Genomic DNA, 20,124 nt, shown 5'->3' on the forward strand with positions numbered 1-20,124 from the left:
TATAATAAAATATCATTCGCCCAATCTCTCGAGTCAAACTCGGCGCTGAGGTTCCTGTTTTAACGGGAGCTTCAGACGTGACAATAGTTTTGGTAGTGATTAACAAGAAGTTGATGAGAGATGGGAGGATTGGATAGTTATGGCATGGTTTGTGATACAGAAACGAATGGCTGATGTTATATCAGTGTATGGGATACAGACTGGAAGGACTGAGGTGGAGAAGCAGGAGTTTTAGGGATGCATTCAAGAGGAGGCTGGGAATGGCTGAATTGGCGGTGATGCTATGTGTTGCAGGAGACTTCAGCTCACACGTGAGAGTAATCGAGCCAGATGAAGATAATATATGTTGGTAGATTCGGATGGGTAACAGGGCCTAGAGAGGGTAGAGATCTGGTAGAACTGGTGGCATGGAACAGTTTAGCCATAGCTTGTCCATCAGTGGGAGAGCCACAATATCGTATGCATGCAAGGATAGCACAAAATGGAATTGGGTTTGTTGATAGTTAGGAAGTAACAGGTGTGGAGGATCAAGGGCTGCAAGGCAGTGATAATAGAGCATGTCACAACCCAGCACAAGCCTGTAGTATTTGTTGTGTGCAGGCAGAAGAGGAAGGAAGTTAAGAGAGTGGGCCGGAAGACTATAAAGTAGTGGAAGTGCAAATATAATGTCGCTGTAAAGTACAAGGGGCCTGGTGTTGGCTTAACAGTTAATGTGGCTGGCTTGATATCTCAGGGTCCTGAGTTCAAGTCCCTGTCATGCTATTGAATTAACACCAGGTGGGTTTACTCAGACTCATCCTTCTGAGGTCGGTGAAATGAGTACCTGCTTACTGGGATGAATGAGTCATTCAGTTATCCTGTGTGGGACTGGCGACCGGTCCAGGATTGTACCCAATAGCCAAGGAAACTGGTTCAGCAGCCCTATGCATCATCGCAATGCAAAAAGGTGGGGTCATCATCATCAAAGTACAAGGAGAGGTTATAGTGAGGAAGCCGAGGGCTTGGAGGAGGAGTGGATGAAAATGGGTAAAATCAGGAATGGGTAAAATATCAAGGAATATAAATCAAGAGTAGTGGACTGAGAAAGTATCGAAGGCAGTCAGTGAGAAGGAGGTTTGGAAGTGATAGAGAGCAGTGAATATGATTGTACAAAATGTGGGACAGCAACAGCTTGGTACTGTTACATGAAAGGGGGTGGGGGGATCCATAGCTAGAGTGTGGTAAGTGTTGTGTGGTCTGTGTGTTTCGAGTATATTAGATTGCCATGTAACAGCGACCTTTCAGAGGTTCTGTGTGTTTAGTCCGGTTTGTCGGTTAAGGAGTATACCTGTGAACATACCAGGATGTTCGTGTGCTAGGTAGTTGTAGGGATTAAAGATAACAGCCCTTGTTTGTCAAACCTGGTGATCAAACATTTGTCCCTTATGGCAACGCACACCTGTAGACACTTAGATAGGCCCTTTATTGCACACAGTAATTAAATTCCCTTCCCTGACGAGGACTTCGGAAGAGAACGGGCAGGGGGCCAGTTCGGGGCACCGCTGCATGGGCTGCAGGCGACTACACCTCCAGCTGGCCTGCAACGGCCTCGTGGCAAGGCCGGGGGCCACACGCAGGAGGACGGTTGGCTGGGCAGGGAGGGGGTCGAGCAGTACCGGTGCGGGAAGCACTTGACCAATCAGAGGGTGTGCCTAGACCGACGTCACAGGCCAGGCCATAAAAGGGGGCGCTGGAGGACATTTGCACTTGGCTCGGAGCAGCAGCTCTCTTGGGTTTTCATAGCGTGCAGTCGCAATTGCTCTCCTTTGGCCCGCTCTCCCCTTTTGCCGTTCTTCTTTGCTGGTCTATTGGCGCTGAACGACATCTGTTGGTCCCTGCGCTTCTCTTCATCGGGCTGACGGTTCGCTCGTTGTGCTTGGAGCGGTGCTCGGTGCTTCTGGAGCTGAGAGTGGTGAACGGTACCTCGTGGTGTGCAGCGGAGCGAGGGCGTTGGCTCGGGCCTGGCGAAGCGTGCGAGGCGGACGGAGGCTTTCTCCGCATCGGAGCTTGGAGCCGCGTAGGGACAAGACGACGGACAGATAAGACCGCACACCACTTACACACCATAACGAACGTTTCTTTTTGTAATTCATTCCCTCGTCTCGTATCCGGAATCTGTCGTGTGGGGACGTCCCGATTAGGATATTTATTACCGACGCATGCTTTTCCTGTCCATCCTTGCGAATAAACCCTTATATTATTTTCTATTTTTTTTCTGAACGCAGTTTCCCTGTGGTTTATTTAACAGGTAAGACTGCAGGGCTCTTGCGCCGCCGCCCTCCATTCCGCGCACTTTGGTGTAGCTTTTTGTTTTTGGAGTCCGCCATTGGGTGTTCGCCTCAAGGGCTAAGGCCCTAGCAATCGGCTTCCGTGTCCATCTCATTTTAATCAAAGGCGGCCACACGACAATATCAAGTAATATAAATCAAGAGTAGTGGACTGAGGAAGTATCGAAGGCAGTCAGTGAGAAGGAGGTTTGGAAGTGACAGAGAGCACTGAATAGGATTGTACAAAATGTGGGACAGCAACAGCTTGGTACTGTTACATGAAAGGGGGTGGGGGTGGAAAACCCCACTTTTCGCTTTGTGTGCACGGGATAATTTACACTTGTGGAGCGCTCACCAGGTGGCGTAAGCAACCCAACGAAACAGTTAATAAGGAACTTGATCTTGAGACTGGCTTGGCCAGCGATAGCAATTAGCTGCTTGGTAATGAGATATGACACAGCCCTGGGTTAAAATCCCGACCCAGCTATAAACTGTTATTCTGGTGTTTTACAAGTAGAGTTTTTGCCCTGCACTCACGAAGCGAAATACGGGGTTAAGCCATTGTTTGTGTGCGTAAGTGTGGCGTACGTACTTGCATGTCTGCATTGAAAAAAAATCATTTTCTCAGCAACCGCTGGTCGGATTGACACTAAATTTTGCACCATATATTCAGGTGGCTTAGTGACATTACCGTTACCAGGCGGATAAAAGCACAATATTTGGCATGAGGCTCCCTTAGGGTCTATTAATTAATGTTAGCCTAGAAGCCCTCCGTAGTTTAAATTTTTTTTCATGTAAAACACCAAAATTCAAGATGGCCGACCGATGACAAAATATAGCTTTTCTCGAATCCTGGTTGTCATAAGAAACCGTGGGTGGTTGACAATTTTGGGATTTTTGAGGTAGTTGAATGTTATTGTGGACATTATAATAGTACCAATACATTGTCATTGTAAAATATTATAAAGACCGTTATTATTCCAATAAATGACAAATTTCAAATAAACATCCACCCTCTTCTGGAAGGGAAATATTATCACCCAATAAAGTGAATAATAGGGAATCATGTATTTCAGTAACTGGCCTTGTGCTAGTCAAGACGATATTAAAAAGTCCAAGGCATTTATTAGAATAACTACAGTAATTTGAATTGTACAGACAAAACTCAATTTTCAAGCAAATAACATCTCTATGCTTTATTCGTAGGTCTCCAAGTAGTTCTCAATTTCCCTTACTCTCTCACACTACGGAGACAATAGTAGGCCATTTCATGGAGTTGAGTTGGAATGCAATTTGTTCATAATAACAGTCACAGTTTCTTACAAAGTTTGTGGCATTGTCCTGTGATGTCTCTTGCAGTAACACACAGTGTGCAATGCTCTATGGAGTACATTTGCACTTGCAAAGTGGTGAGCAGTCCAGATTTGCTTTGCCACATTTGCAGCTAGAGCATTCTCCTTTGCAGGAGCATTTGATCAGCTCCCTGCACGATCTGGAAACCTCTGGAATTGTCACCCAAACTGGTATCCATGACTGTGATACCTTGGTCCAGGCAAAATCCTGTGGAGAAGGAACCACTAGCTGTGTTTGTGTGCTGGTCGTCCAGATTCTTGCTTGATACACTGCGCGTCGGACATGTTGGAGTAGCACATCCTTGGTGGGTGTCCCACACACCATCCAATCTCGTGGCAGCCTGCAGCTGCTTCTCCAGGTAAGGGATGAATACCCTGTCTGCATCCTCATGGAAAATGCTGATGCTGGTAGTGGGCAGGCAGTGGACGATGACAGCACCTTCCAGGACTTTGCAGTCGTAAGTTGAAGGTGGCTCTGATTGCACAGGCTGCTCAAGACATTGCAGCAGGTCAGACATCGTGTTTGGTAAATGAAGCTTGCCAAAGTCTGAGAGGGAAGGAGGGAAGGACTGTATTTCATGTGCAAAGAAGTCGGCCAAGTCACCATCCCGGTTCTGCATAGATATATATAGCTGGGCAAAGAGTGCAACATTGTTCTGAAGCACTTTGATCTTCTTCCCATGCTTAGATATTGCCTTGCGTTGAGGTTTCATGAAGAGCACTAGAGAATTCCTCTTGATTGGGTTATGGATAGAATGGCTGCGCACATCAAGCACATTCTTGACAAATTCCTGGTACTATTTCTTGCCTGTATCATCCAAGGTGCGCACTGCGGCTACCACTGATTCGTCTGTGCAGTTGCGACTGTCGAGAGTTACTAGATCTAGGAAATCATCCAATAATGGATTTCCCATTCGTCTGATGGTTTCGGAGAGGCTGGAAACCTGTCTCTGGAAAATCTTCTGTGTTGAGAGACCCTGCTCATGGTGCTGGAAGTTTTTTGGGATCTCCATGTCATTATCAGGAAGGTATTCTTCCTCAAACTGCTTCAGCAGTCTGGCCATCTCTGGCCCCGAGAGCATCCATCATCGAAAAGCAACAGGGTTTTCTGTGAGCCCAACAGCACCACCCGAACCTTTCACAATCTTGTTCTCCTGCTCGTGAGCCTGATCAAATGGGATAGTAGAGAACTTGTTGGTGGTCTTGGAAAGGACCCAGTGAGAACACTTCTCACACTCATCCTTGACAGTTTCAGGCAAGGACTTCATGTCCCTGATGTGGACAGGCATCCACCGTGAGTAGTTCACATGATCCAAGGCAAAGAACAGTGGTGTGAGTTCCTCCAAGACTTCCACATCTGGAGGGAAATTTTCCTTTCTGCGAGCCCTGATGAAGATGAGAATGAGGGTTTGATATTTCATGATCAGGTCCCAGTACATGAAAGTAGGACTCTTCTTCTGCATATCGTTTCTCCAAGCCGTGGCAGACTCAAAACAAACAATATATATATATTTTAATGTTTTTTTGAAATGCAGAATTTTTTTTTAAACTCAGGAGGGCTCCTAGGCTAACATTAACTAATAGGCCGTAAGGGAGCGTCGTGCCAAAAATTGTGCTTTTATCCGCCCGGTAACGGTAATCTTGAAATATAGCACGAAGCCATCTGACTGAAAGGAGTGACTCCTGTATAATTTTATAGTTATAATTACGACATCATAAATCACGTGGTAAGGACGCCATCTTGGAAAAACCTTGGACCTCTATATCTCCGAAAACGCTCTGAAAAAGAAATTAAACATGGTTCATTGTCAAGTACAGTCGTGGCCAAAAATATTGACACTCTTGCACTTTTTCAAATAACTCACAATTGTCTCTAAAAATGAGTTGAAATTAACAAAAGTATTTGGTCTCCACAATTCTTCATTTCACTGTTAATATTACAGAACCTTTGTTTTTGATTGAGAACTTAATATATCCTTTAAAATCAGAAAATAAAACGAAATGGCATTGACAAAATTATTGACACCTGAGACTTAATATTTGGTAGCACAGACTTTGGATACTGTAATCAAGCGCTTCCTATAGCCATGAATGAGCTTCCTACACCCCTCTACTGGCAGTTTGGCCCACTCTTCTTTTGCAAACTGCTCCAGTTCTTCCAGATTTGAAGGGTGCCTTCTCCAAACTGCTGTTTTCAGATCTCCCCACAGGTGTTCAATGGGATTTAGATCTGGACTCATTGCTGGTCACTTCAGAACAGTCCAGCGTTTTCTCTTGAACCATTCCTGGGTGCTTTTTGAAGTGTGTTTGGGGTAATTGTCCTGCTGCAAGACCCATGACCATTGACTAAAAACCAATCTTTCTGACACTGGGTTCAACATTGCGCTCCAAAATGCCTTGGTAATCTCCTGATTTAATGATGCCATGCACACATTCAAGGCATCCAGGGCCAGAAGCAGCACAGCAACCCCAAAACATCACTGAACTTCCTTCCTCCATCTTTGACTGTAGGGAAGGTATTCTTTTCTTTGAATGCTTCATTTTGTTTTCTGTAAACAAAAAGATGATGTGCTTTACCAAAAAGCTCTAATTTGGTCTCATCTGTCCACAGGACATTCTCCCAGAAGGATTTTGGGTTGTTCAGGTGTGTTTTGGAAAACTCCAGTCAGGCTTTCTTATGTCTCTCTCTCAGCCTGGGTCTCCTACCATAGAACCCCATTTCATTAAGTTGGGTGATGGATGTTGCGAGTTGAAACTGTCGTACCTTGTGTCTGAAGGTCAGCTTGAATCTGTTTGGCAGTTGATCGAGGTGCTTTCTCCACGATTTGAGCAATCCTTCGCTGCAATCTATGATCAAGTTTTCTCTTGCGGCCATGTCCAGGGAGGTTTGTTCCAGTGCCATGGGCCTTTAACTTCCTGATAACATTGCGTACGGTGGACATAGGAACATCAAGGTCTCTGGAGATGGTCTTGCAGCCTTGAGATTGTCCAATGTCCATGCTTGGCTACAATCTTGTGTCTGACCTCCACAGACAATTCTCTGGTTTTCTTTCTTTTCTCCATGACAGTGACACAAAACAGCAGAATGACTCCTTTTCTCTATTCAAACCGGTTGAATGAGTGATTTTTATGTTATTGGCACCTGCAACTCACCACAGGTGAGTTAAATTCCAAAGTAAAGGAGAATCACCTACTTGAAATCTAATTATTTCTAACAACTTCTCAAAGGTACCAATAATATTGTCCGGGCCATTTTAGGATTTCTGTGCGGAATAAGCTAATACTGTATTTATTAATTTGTTTCAGCTTTTTTTTGTTTTGTTCCACTGCAAAGCAAAGAAATACATGTGTGGATTCCAAAAGATTTCTTAATTTCAACAATTTTCTGGAAGAAATATTACAATATTTGAAAAATGTGCAAGGGTGCCAATATTTTGGCCAAGACAGTGCTCCACAAGGGGAATAAGATATGTTAATGATGATGTCATTGGTGACGTGGTCTGGCAACCATATTGGATCAAATAAAAATCTTTAAAAATAGAAGAGTTGGCTCACACCAAGTTGATTGCACGGGTAATTATTCTATGAATACCATCTAGTTAACTGTTAATCAATGTGTGTGCCGGCCCTCGGATGAACTTTAAACTGGCGTTCTCGTCTACCGGTATTAGTTGATGGACGTTAAAGATCCTACGGTGTCCTTCGCGAAGAGTAGGTGAACTATCGCCGGCACCCTGACAAAATTGCAAATTCCTGCCCAAACCCATTCGACTTAGTCGAACGTCAGGCCTGGCCAGGAGGTTCGTGAAAGACTTGGAGGAAAAACCTCCCTCGGCTAACCCCAGAAGAACGTGGGAATAATTGAGGTGGTTACAGATGAAGAAGAAGAATGTGACGTGCAGCGGGAATGTTCCTATTCCGTCAAATGTAAAATCATCACACAATATGAATTAGTGACGCCGTTTCGGTTTGCTGGGACTCCTGAGCGCCCCGCGCGGCGCCATCAGGGATTTCAGTCAGGAACGCCATCAAGACGGTTCTTGGGAACGGGGAACACGGTGCGAGAGCGTCACCTGCCTCATACTCCCTGCAGACCCTCGCCGTCCCTCAGTCCGCGGGCGGGAGGGAGGGGTATCGCCCGAGGATGGCGGGGGCGTGCGGGTGCTGCGCCGTGTCCGCAGGTGCTGCGTACTGCGGAAGCGTCGCGGGAGCCATCGTTGCTGGGATACTCATGCCAGAAGGTGGACCCGATGCTCGTTCGAGGATAGTCGGCGCGCATCGCATGCACTTTGAATTTCGTCGCCGATAACTGTGTGTTTATGGGCGCCATCGTAGACGAGCTTGGTTTTTGTACCTTATTTGCAGGTACGTTGCTATTGCGTCATCATTCGTATGTTTATTCTTTGGTTTGCATCGCTTGTGCTGATGTTTCTTTGTTGTTGTTATCTTTGTCCACCACCCCGCATCGTGCTGCCCCCAAAGACCACTGCTTTGTCCCCCTTTTCCCCCAACCCCTTCACAACCACTTCCCCGTGTTCCCGCCGCTTTCACCGTACACCGAGCTCAAGGGAGGGATATGCACTTTCAAAACATTGGTGTTTGCACGAGAATTCAAAATTATTTTGCAATTGATAGTTGTAATTTTCTGGTTGCTTTGCTCATGCACATCGGCGTGTCGATACAGCCTACATCAGGTACACGTTGCTATGATAACACCCGTCATGGTAAAAGCGTGCCTGGTGGTGCAACGGCCAATGTGGGGGAATATTTATTAATTTAAGTGTTTGTATGTTGCAGAAAAAAAAAAAAATTCATTTATAAAAAGCATGTTTCTAAAATAAATGTATGAAAAATGTATAAATTAAAAATAAAAAAAAATTATAAAAAAAAGACTTTTTTTTATAAAATTTATAAATTTATAAGATTTATTTATAAATATGTAAAGATTTATATAAAAAAAAGGTAGACGATTAAAAAAATGCTCCAATAGAATAAATTACGACAAAGGAGACAACTGGAATCGCATATACCTAGCTAGCTTCCAAGTAAGGTTCTTTCCCGGCCAATGTACATGTATAAATGAATTGATGCACAATATGAATTTACATAAATTATCTCCATGGAGGTAAATGACTCGGTGTGGCTTCATTAGTGCCTTTTGCTGGTGCTGCTGACCGATGCAATGCCTTTAATCGTAATAAACGAGAGGGGCGTTCAATAAGAGCTTTAAAATGTACCATAGTCTAAGAAACGGCAAAATGTTTTATTTATCAATGTCTCCTATAAAAATATATAATTGGAAAAACTTCCTTAATATGTATGTGCAGAGTGCTTTGTAGTACTTTGAACACCCCATGTAGGTCGAGTAATTTTTTTTCAAATAAGCTAAGATTACAAAATATAGGTGGAACCCCATAATCATTCAGAATGACATCCTGGAGTAAAAGAAGGTAATACGAATCGTTCATAGTTTGGATTAGCATCACAGGTAGACTACACTAGGTGGGGCAGGCAGATGATTCCATCCTGAAGGTCATTAATGAGCCAGCTGTATTTTTTTTTACCAACCATGTAACACTCGCATGGAAATTACTGAAACTACTTTGACTTCCTGAAGCTGAGAGTCTAAATCAGTACTACTGCTGGCTCTGCCTGGATTTGAACTTTCAACCTCTGGGATGCCAGTCAAAGGTCATGCTCACATTGTAAACAAGACAGGTTTTTGGGTTTTGTTTGTGTACAAAATCGAGGCTCGTGTAAGAGCTAACAACTTTAAACACAAAAAACATAAACGGACACATAAAACATATAATAAAGGGAGTGGGAGACAAGAGGGAGCGAGAGAGGGAGAAGCACACAAGCACAACAACAGTAGAGAACAAGGACATTGAGAGATCTGTGGAAGGGAGAGGGCTGGGGGAGGGAGGGGTACACGGTATAAAACAAGTGGCCACTACTAGGAATGAAGTCGGAGATTGAAAAACGTGGATTTGGGGTGTATTAACAGGGGTTGGTTGCAATTGTTGAATTTGATGCTTTTGGGGAATTGCATCTGGATGGGGGATTGTCCTTTTATAACTTTCATATTCTGTTGTGTTTGCTTTCCCTTCCTCCCTCCTCCCTTGGACCATATGTTCAAACAACCTTGTAGATAACTAGCTGAAGTACCTGGCATTGCCTGGGGAAATTCAATGAAGTATGTATTTAAATAATTCCTGCATGACAAATTTGGGAATGTTGGCCTTGTGGTTTCATATGAATTACCAATCTTAGGCATTGCTCATTGCGCTTGGACAGCTTTCCCTTATTTTAACCTCTTTTATTCATTTTGTTTCTTAAATACATCAAATCACTACATCCTCAACATACGATCTTCACAATACATACTACTCGATCGTTCCTGGGAAAAACCTAGGCATGGTGTAAGAACATACTCACTCGAGGCCTGAACACGGAAGTGTTATAATAAACCTGTGTAAAGCAATCTTTTTAATAACAGGCGCACATGGAACACCATCTTACTATAATTAACCAAATGTCCGTCTGTCCGTCCATCCGTCCGTTTGAAGGTACCGCAAAAACGGGTGAACTGATCACATTGAAATGTTGGGTGGGTAATCCTGGGACCCACTGGAGTAAAATAGGCTATATTGTTTTTCCAATTTCAACTTTGGTCTCCAGCATTTTCAGGTTTGGACTCCCGCATAACGTTATTTTCCCGGGTACCACACAAACGGCTGCACCGATCGCAACCTGATGAATGAAAACACACAGTTAAAAATAATGACCTCGGACAAGACCTTTTATAAGGACATAGTTTGAATCCCTGCTGGAGAGAGTGCCAACCCCCTCCCCGCCATCACGGTCGTCTCTCCAACTCACAATCCCACGAGATATGCGGAAAGGACGACCCAAAACCAATTATCTTCTTTTTGATTCATATATAAACATCATTAAAAGTAAATAATGACCTCGGCCAAAGTTCAAACAATGTGGGTTTAATCTCTACATGAGAGAATTCCACATAGCTATTTGGGTGGTGTATAAGCTAGCATATCGCTGTCTCCATCGATATTGCCAAGGCCGTAACACCTATCGGCTCAAAATCGTTTTAACTGTTGACTTGGTAGTTTTTACAATGAAGGAAACATTAACAATGTTGTCAAAAGTTTATTTTTTATATTAATGCTATTTAATTTGTGATAGGAGTTATGCTGTTTGGAATGAAAAAAGAGATATCGAGTTCAAGTGAATGACGAAATGCCATGATGGTTTTTACTTTCTAAACATGAAATTCACGGATCGCCATATGCAGATTCGCCATGGTCCCACGATCGATGTTTCTATACATGAATGTACCCATTTGTTTGCATACGGGTACGTTTTTCATGGACGTCCTTCACGAACTTGCTGTGCTAAAGGAATGTGGAATTTATTGGTTTCATGCTTTAGCATTCGCAGTTTCTGCATTGTGTGTTTGCTTCTGGCCTCCCACCCGTGCGTAGCATGGGTACCTCACTAGTAATAATTAAGTAGGTGTTGTTCACAACAAATCGCTACAACTTCAACATACGATCTTCACAATACATATTACTTGATCATTTACAGGAAAAACACAGGCAGTGTATAAGCACAAGATCCAATCGAGGCCTGAAGGCCAATTATCTGGTTTTGTCTGGGTGATTTTTTTAAAATCCAAGCACAGCCATCGACTTTCCTCTGGATGAAAGAGAAGGCCATCCAAAGTTTGGTTGCACTGGTTGCTGCAGCGATTTAATGTATAAATGAACAAGACAGAGCAATCAGAGATTGCAGACCCTCATCAGGACATGTTTGTGTGGTGTATTTTGTGTGGTGTTTATTAACTGCTGTGTTTGTATGGTTTATTAACGACGTAGATTTATGTTCAAACAATACAATATGGCTGCTGAACCACGTGACCGATGAGGTCATCAATTTAATTAGCCCATACAATTTTTGGGGAAACCACGCTCAATCAATTTCAAACTTATCGAATCAAGCATTCTACTTGTCTAATTATGACGCCATAATGAAGGCACCGATGACATTTATTTACTTTTATTTATTTTTATTTTTTGTCTACAAGATCGAGGCTCGTGTAAGAGCTAACATCAATCACAAAAAAAAAGAACGGACACACAAAACACAATAAAGTGAGCGGGAGACAAGATGGGGAGAGAGAGAGGGAAGCACACAAGCACAACAGCAGAGAACAGGGACAACGGAAGATCTGTGGGAGGGAGAGGGCTTGAGGATGAGGAGGCATGGGAAGGCGGGGGGATGGGGGGTCGGGAGGGGAGGGGGTGGGAAAGGTATAAAACACATGGACACTGCTAGAACTTCCAGGAAAGAAAGAAGTCAGGATTTCAAAGAAAAGTGGATCTGGGGTGAGTTAACGGGGGAAGAAGAGACCAAGGTTTTGGATGGGGGAAGATAAGAGATGGTGGTGAACAGCTGTTTTAAAGACCTGGAGGGAGGAGTGGGATTGAAGAGAGTGAGGGAGTTTGTACCAGAGTACCAGAGTTTGTACCAGTTTGTACCAGAGGTAAAGAGGAATGAAGGAGTGAAGGTGAGCAGAGAGTGTTGATTTTTGGCAATTTCACCAGAGGAGGGTTACTGGCAGATCTTGTGCGACCTGTAGGAATATTTGGGGGACAGAGCACAGAGAGAGCTGGGGGAGCAACGCCAGAGAGGAGTCAGTAGAAGACAGAAAACCACCAACCTGCCTGCGGTGAGTGAGTGAAAGGCCCTCGGAGTTAGCTTCATCGCAGGAGATTCCAATGATTGTGAAAGCTTTGGTTTCAACAGCGTGAAGACGAGCTATGTGTGAGGCAGGAGCACCGGCCCAGAGGGGGAACAGTATTCCATTGAGTTGTGGATGAAAGCCTTGTATGTGGTGAGGAGCTCAGGTGTGCTAAGGAAGATCTTCGCACGACGGAGGATGCCCAGTCGGCGACTGGCTTTGGATGCCAGCTTGGAAATGTGGTTTTCCCAGGAAATATCATGGCAGATAGTGAGCCAAAAGCTTGAGTGACAGAATTTCTTGGAGAGGATTATTCAGAAAGTAGATGGTAGGTTTGTCCCTCGGTCTTTTCGGAGAGACATAGTAAGAGTGTGACATTTATCAGGATTGAAAGACATGTTCCACTTGTTTGCCCAGTCTGTGATTTTGTCCAGGTCTGCAGAGAGTGAGGAGGCTGCAGACTGCCGATCTGAGGGATGAGGAATGGAGCAGCAGAGAGTGGAGCCATCAGCAAAGAGATCGAGAGGATTTTCAAGAGAATCAGAGGGATTATTGACATAATCATGAATATATGTTGTTCCCCATGGGGAGTACTTGACAATGAGCCATGTTTCAATTTTTTCCATAGAGCCGTTTCAGAGATATAGAGGTGCAAAGCTTTTTGGTTTTTCCAAGATGGCACCTTACCACGTGACGTATGACGTCCTAATTATCATTTAAAAATTCTAAAGGAGGAGCGGCTCCTATGGTGAAAAGTTATTATCAATTGGACCAACAGTTGCAGAGAAAAGCATACTCACGTTCCGTGTAAACAAACAAACAAACAGACAAACAAACAGACAAACAAACAGACCCAAATGCAATATCCTCTCCTCTGGCAAGGGGAGTGACCACACACACAAACAAATGTTCTTCATATATATAAGATGAATGGAAGAAATTAATAATCTTCATTGTGTTTGTGAAATACTCGAATTTCTAGGTCTTATCCATGCAATCTCCTGGCATGTTGGAAGAATGTGCATTCGGTGAGTATATCATCCGGACTTACTTTGCAGAGCTGCACAGAGTTAACTAACAGAAACGTAAACGGGAAAGTTTCTTACATTTTGCATGTACAATACTGTGGCGGACACGAAAGCCCACTGGCGCGGTGACATCATTCCGCACACCAAGTGGGCGGCGGCCACGCCCGAGGGGTAGGCGTGGCCTCAGGGTATACACTGGGCGCACAGCCCGGAGCGCACCAGTGCTACAGTGACCTCTTGAGAATAAAGACTCTTTTGTTTAACCGCGTTGTCCGCTTCCTCCTTGGTAGCAAGTAAGCGCGCGTAGCACCGCACTTTAATTGGTGACTCCGACGTTCTGGTCAGCCGTCGCTGACCACCCGACATGGCAACCAACGCGGTAGCAATGAAGCTCCCCTAGTTCTGGGAAGCTCAGGCGGAGATCTGGTTCCTGCAGGCCGAAGCCCAGTTCAGGCTTCGACGCATCACGGCGGACGAGACACGCTACTGCCACGTGGTCGCCTCCCTCGGGGCCGGCGCGGCCGTCCGCGTCGTGTCGGTCCTGAGGAACCCACTGGCCCACGACAAGTACGAGGCGATCAAGCGCCTCCTCCTCGCCACTTTCAGCCTCACAGTGGATGCACGGGCCGATCGCCTCTTGGACCTCCCCGAGCTCGGTGACACGCGACCGTTGGTCCGAATGGACCATATGCTGTCGCTCATGGGCGACGAAACCCCGAACGCTCTATTCCGGGCGTTATTTCGACGCCAGCTGCCGGCAGGAGTCCGCCTCGCGTTGGCCGGTTCCGCGACGACGGAACCCCGTGCGTTCGCGGCCGAGGCCGACAAGTTCTACGCGGCTTTGGACACGCAGGCGAGTTTCGGTGCGGCCGTAGCGGCTCCCGAGCCCGAACCTCCTGCGGGTGCCCACCCCTGCTCCGAGGGGCGCCCCGTGGCGGCCGCCACGCCCCGCCCACCACCTCCGCGGAAACCGCGGCCTCCGGCTTCGCCACAAACCTGGTGTTTTTTCCACACTAGGTTCGGCCACGAGGCTCGGCAATGTCGTCCGCCGTGCTCATTCGGCAGGTCGGGAAACGCCCGGGCCGGCCCTCGGTAGTGGCACTGAGCACCGGCCGATCAAACAGCCTCCTGTACATAACGGACACCTTGTCCGGGCGCCGTTACCTGTGCGACACGGGAGCGCAGGTGAGTGTCGTTCCTGCCGGTACGTCCGACAAGCAAACCGCGGGCCGAGGTCCCGCGCTGCTTGCGGCCAATGGTACGTCTATACGCACGTACGGAAAACGCTGTCTCTCTCTGCGGTTCGGAGGGCAGGTTTTCCGTTGGTCGTTCGTTGCGGCCGACGTGCCTATGGCACTGCTCGGCGCGGACTTCTTATGTGCTAATGGATTACTGGTGGATGTAAAGCGCAGAAGGCTTGTCCAGGCTGAGACGTTCAGCTAGCTCGCATGCGCGCTGCCCGCCTCGTTGAGCAGCTCACGGAGCGGCTCATCGAACGGCTTGCTGAGTGGTTCAGTTCCGGCCAGGTACATCTGTACGCTTCCGGCAGCGGACGAATTCGCCCGCCTCCTCGCGGGTTTCCCGGCCCTCACGCGGACCACTTTCTCGGCGGGGGCCGTCAAACACGGGGTGGAACACCACATCCCCACCGCCGGGCCACCGGGCTACGCCCGGGCACGCCGCCTCGAGCCGACGAAGCTCGCCGTAGCTAAAGCCGAGTTTGCTACGCTGGAGCGGCTCGGCATCGTGCGGCGCTCCGAGAGCGTGTGGGCGTCCCCGCTCCACATCGTGCCCAAGCCCGGCGGGGGATGGCGACCGTGCGGGGACTACCGGCGCCTCAACGACGCCACCACCCCCGACCGCTACCCCGTCCCCCATATCCAGGACTTCTCTGCCCGGTTGGCGGGGATGTCCTTCTTTTCAAAGGTGGACCTCGTACGCGGCTACCATCAGGTCCCTGTCAGGCCGGAGGACATCCCGAAGACGGCTGTCATCACGCCGTTCGGGCTTTTCGAATTTCTTCGGATGCCCTTCGGTTTGAAAAATGCGGCTCAGGCGTTCCAGCGCCTAATGGACAGCGTCTTGCGCGGCTTGGATTTTTTGTACGTCTACCTGGACGACATCCTCGTCGCCAGCGCGTCCCGCGAAGAGCACCTTCATCACCTCCGCACGCTCTTTTAACGCCTGGGCCAGCATGGCCTCATCGTGAACCCCGCCAAGTGCCGGTTCGGCGTCACCGGCATCGACTTTTTGGGGCACCGCGTCACCAGGCACGGGGCCGTCCCCCTACCGGCCAAGGTGGAGGCGGTGAAGGGGTTTCCGCGCCCGCGCACGATCAAGGGGCTCCAGGAGTTCCTGGGCATGGTAAACCTTTACCATCGGTTCCTGCCCCGCATCGCCCAGCTCCTGCGCCCCTTACACGAGGCCCTTCGAGGGAAGCCAGGCAAAGGTGACGTTACCTGGACCGAGCAGATGGACGCGGCGTTCTTGAGCGCGAAGCTCGCCTTGGCCAACGCCATCATGCTCGCGCACCCGGCACCCGATGCACCGATCGCCCTCACCTCCGACGCCTCGAACTACGCGGTGGGCGCGGTGTACGAGCAATGGGTGCGTGGTGCTTGGCAACCGCTGGCGTTCTACAGCCGGCAGCTTCGCCCGCCCGAACGCCATAATAGTACCTTCGACCGCGAGTTGCTCGGGCTTCACCTGGCGGTCAGGCACTTCCGCCATCTGCTCGAGGGCCGTGCGTTCACGGCCTTCGTTCACCACAAGCCGCTGGTTTTCGCGTTGGGCAAGGTTGTCGAGCCGTGGTCGGCCCGGCAACAGCGTCACCTCGCGGCCGTGTCCAAGTACACGACGGACATTCGGCATGTCGCGGGAAAGGACAACCCGGTGGCCGATTGCCTTTCCCGGGCCGTCACCCACGCAGTCCACCTTGGCATCGACTATGCCCGGATGGCGGCGGACCAGGCCGCCGACCCCGGGGTCCAGGCCCTGCGGACCACCGTCACGGGCCTCCGCGTCACCGAGGTGCCCTTCGACGGCGTGGGCACGGCCCTCGTTTGTGACGTCTCCCTCGGGCGGCCTCGCCCCATCGTGCCCGCAGGCTGGCAGCGCCAGGTTTTTGACGCCATCCACGGCCTGTCCCACCCGGGCACGAAGGTCTCCCAGAGGTTGGTCGCCGACAAGTTTGTCTGGCATGGCCTCCGGAAGGCCGTCCGCGGCTGGACCAGGACGTGCCTCGCGTGCCAGCGCGCGAAGGTGCACCGGCATACCCAGGCCCCATTGGCCCCGTTTACGGTGCCGGCACGTAGGTTCGACCACGTGCACGTGGACCTGGTGGGACCTCTGCCCCCCTCGCGGGGTTTCACCCATGTCCTTACCATGGTGGACCACACCACCCGGTGGCCGGAGGCCGTGCCTTTGGTGGCGACGACGGCGGCAGACGTCGCGCAGGCGTTCATCGCCACCTGGGTCGCCCGGTTCGGCGCCCCCTCGGACATCTCGTCTGACCGCTGCCCTCAGTTCACCTCGGAGCTCTGGGCCGCGGTCGCGCGGGGGCTCGGGGTCCAGCTGCACCGAACCACGGCCTACCACCCCCAGGCCAACGGCCTGTGCGAGCGGTTCCACCGCTCGTTGAAGGCCGCGCTCCGGACCACCCTCCGCGACGGCGGCTGGGTCGGCAGGCTCCCCTGGGTCCTGCTGGGCCTCCGGACGGCGCCCAAGGAGGACCTGCGCGCATCCGCGGCGGAGTTGGTCTTTGGACAACCGCTGCGGGTGCCGGGCGAGTTCCTCCCCGACCCCACGGCACCTTGGTCCGCGGCGCAGCAGCGCTCCGCGCTGCAGGAGACCACCCGGAGGTTCGCCCCGGTGCCGACAGCGCACCACGGGCACCCACCCACGCACGTCGCCCCGGAGCTTCGCACCGCGGAGTATGTCTTTGTCCGGCACGACGCCCACCGGACACCACTGCGGCCCCCGTACGACGGGCCTTTCCACGTGCTGGAGACCGGGGTGAAATACTTCACCTTGGACATCGGCGGTACTCCCGACCGCGTCTCGGTGGATCGACTCAAGCCGGCCCACCTCGACGTGGACCACCCACCGCCGGTGGCTCGGCCCCCGTGTCGGGGCAGACCCCCGGCACTGCCCAGCACCGCCGGCACGCCGCCCCCCGGTCCGGCACCCATCCCGGATACAGCCGGGGGCATCCCAGCTGGCATCCCTGCACCCCGGACGCTGCCGGTCGCCAGAGGGCGCTTCGGCCGGGTCATCCGTTTGCCCCGCAAACTGGCCCTCCAGGTGCGCGGGAATTCTGGGGGGGCGCGTGTGGCGGACACGAAAGCCCACTGGCGTGGTGACATCATTCCTCGCACCAAGTGGGCGGCGGCCACGCCCCAGGGGTAGGTGTGGCCTCAGGATATACACTGGGCGCGCAGCCCGGAGCGCGCCAGTGCTACAGTGACCTCTTGAGAATAAGGACTCTTTTGTTTAACCGCGTTGTCCGCTTCCTCCTTGGTAGCAAGTAAGCGCGCATAGCACCGCGCTTTAATACTGTATTATACACGTTTATTTTGCATTCTTGCTGCAACTGATCACTTCAGAAGATTACTTTTTTTTTGTAATATCATAAAACAAATTTCTCATTCAATAATTGTATTTTCATCTGAGAGCTGAACCTGTACATTAAATAAAAACTTTTGTTCTTACGTGTGTGTGTGTGTGTGTGTGTGTGTGTGTGTGTGTGTGTGTGTGTGTGTGTGTGTGTGTGTGTGTGTGTGTGTGTGTGTGTGTGTGTGTGTGTGTGTTACTTTCACTATCATTAACATGGGAGCCTCACCTTGAACTCTGACGTTTGTAATGTGGACCCAGACCCACTGTATAATATCGACTCTATAATAATTGATTGTGAACCATCTCTGGACAGTTGGCACTTCTTGTTTGTAAATGCTTTCTGCAAATACAACTTGATGTGAAAATGCCCTCATGCACCATCCATATCCATCCTAAAAACTTCTTTGCACACGAAGAGATAAAATTACAAGCATATGTGCATTGGAGGTTAAGATGTCGAGAATATACTGTAGAAACATTGTAAAACGTTGTCAGATTAGAGTAGCGAACTCAGAGGCATGAACTCTGAGATACAGGGTGACACAGTGCTGGAGATGCAGAGAAAAGGGTAATATAGAATAAATGGCATGCAAATAAGACAACATCTGCCACTTAAACCCAAACACAACTGCATACTCTTATTCAAATGTTTATCTTTAAAGTCTCGTACTTTATTCATTTTTTTCGACAAGATAAATGCTTTCTTATTTGAGGTGCCATTATTCAACAACTTGTATTTGAAAATCAAACTAACTAAAAACCAGAACGACACTCTTAGACGTCACGACGTCGACTGATATGCCTCCGCCCACATTATTACATCATTATACATACTTGTACCAAGTTTTAATTTAAATTCCGTTCTCAAGTTCTCCGTTCAAGAGTTCTCAAACTCTCCGTTCTCAAGACCGAACTCTCAAATCTGTCTCCCTCTTCCAAATCCTGGTGGCATCTGGTCAAATCTGTTTCTGGTGTTTGTTCCCCCTCCATCCCCTCCCTTACCTCAAACGGCTACACAGCTGACTCCGCATGTGAAAAAGCTGAATGCATCAACTCTGTGTTTGCCTCTAAATCTTGTGTCCCAAATCCATCCCTCTCTGTACCTACCGTACCCAGTCGTACCCTGCTGCTCCTGGACTCTGTGTCCTTTCCTCCTGACAGGGTGGAAAAGTCTCTGTCAACCCTCCACTCTGATTCTGCAACTGGACCTGACGGCATCAGCCCATGGGTCTTAAAATCCTGTTCTTCCGCTCTTTCACTCCCTCTCTCTGTTCTCTTCATTCTCTCTTTTGCTCAAGGTCATCTGCCATCTGCTTGGCATCTGCCAAGCAACTACAGACCAATCAGCCTTCTCCAAATTATCAGCAAAGTCATGGAATCCATCATTGATTCAGATATGAAATCTTTCCTCTTCTCCAATGGCTTTATCTCTGATCATCAATTTGGTTTCAGACCAGGTCACTCCACTCTGGACATGCTGCTTCTGCTTTCTCAAAAATGGATGGAGGTCCTCAACGCCAAACAGGAAATTAGAGCTGTCTCCCTTGACATATCACATGCCTTCGATACGGTCTGGCACCCCGCTCTGCTCACCAAACTTTCCTCCTTTGGTATCCATGGAAATCTCCACGCGTGGCTGGCGGACTTCCTCTCTAGTCGTAGTCAACGTGTGGCCCTGAATGGGTTTCTCTCATCTCCTCTTCCTGTTCAGGCTGAAGTTCCCCAAGGCAGTGTTCTGGGCCCTGTCCTTTTTCTGGTCTTCATCAATGATTTATCTGACTCTCTTGAAAATCCTATCTATCTCTTTGCTGATGAATCCACTCTCTGCAGATCTGGACAAAATCACAGACTGGGCAAACAAGTGGAACATGTCTTTCAATCCTGACAAATCTCACACTCTTACGATGTCTCTTCGAAAAGACCGACTGGACAACCCTCCCATCCACTTTCTGAATAATCCTCTCCAAGAAGTTCTGTTACTCAAGCTTTTGGGTTTCACTATCTGCCATGATCTTTCCTGGGAAAACCACATTTCAATTTTGGCCTCCAAAGCCAGTCGC

At 48.8% G+C, this 20,124-nt stretch overlaps 1 protein-coding gene across 1 annotated transcript in view; it reads left to right on the forward strand.

Annotated features, from left to right (window-relative positions):
- Positions 1 to 7,808: 7,808 nt before the first annotated feature.
- Positions 7,809 to 20,124, forward strand: part of LOC137417608 (vinexin) — a 361,763-nt gene continuing 349,447 nt past the window's right edge. The window contains exon 1 of the mRNA XM_078776281.1: positions 7,809 to 7,899. The gene's annotated coding sequence lies outside the window, so the exon portion shown is untranslated. The remainder of the gene's footprint in view (positions 7,900 to 20,124) is intronic.

The sequence above is a fragment of the Myxine glutinosa genome, chromosome 4 (assembly GCF_964187855.1).
Source record: "Myxine glutinosa chromosome 4, kmMyxGlut1.1, whole genome shotgun sequence".
Lineage (NCBI taxonomy): Eukaryota > Metazoa > Chordata > Myxini > Myxiniformes > Myxinidae > Myxine > Myxine glutinosa.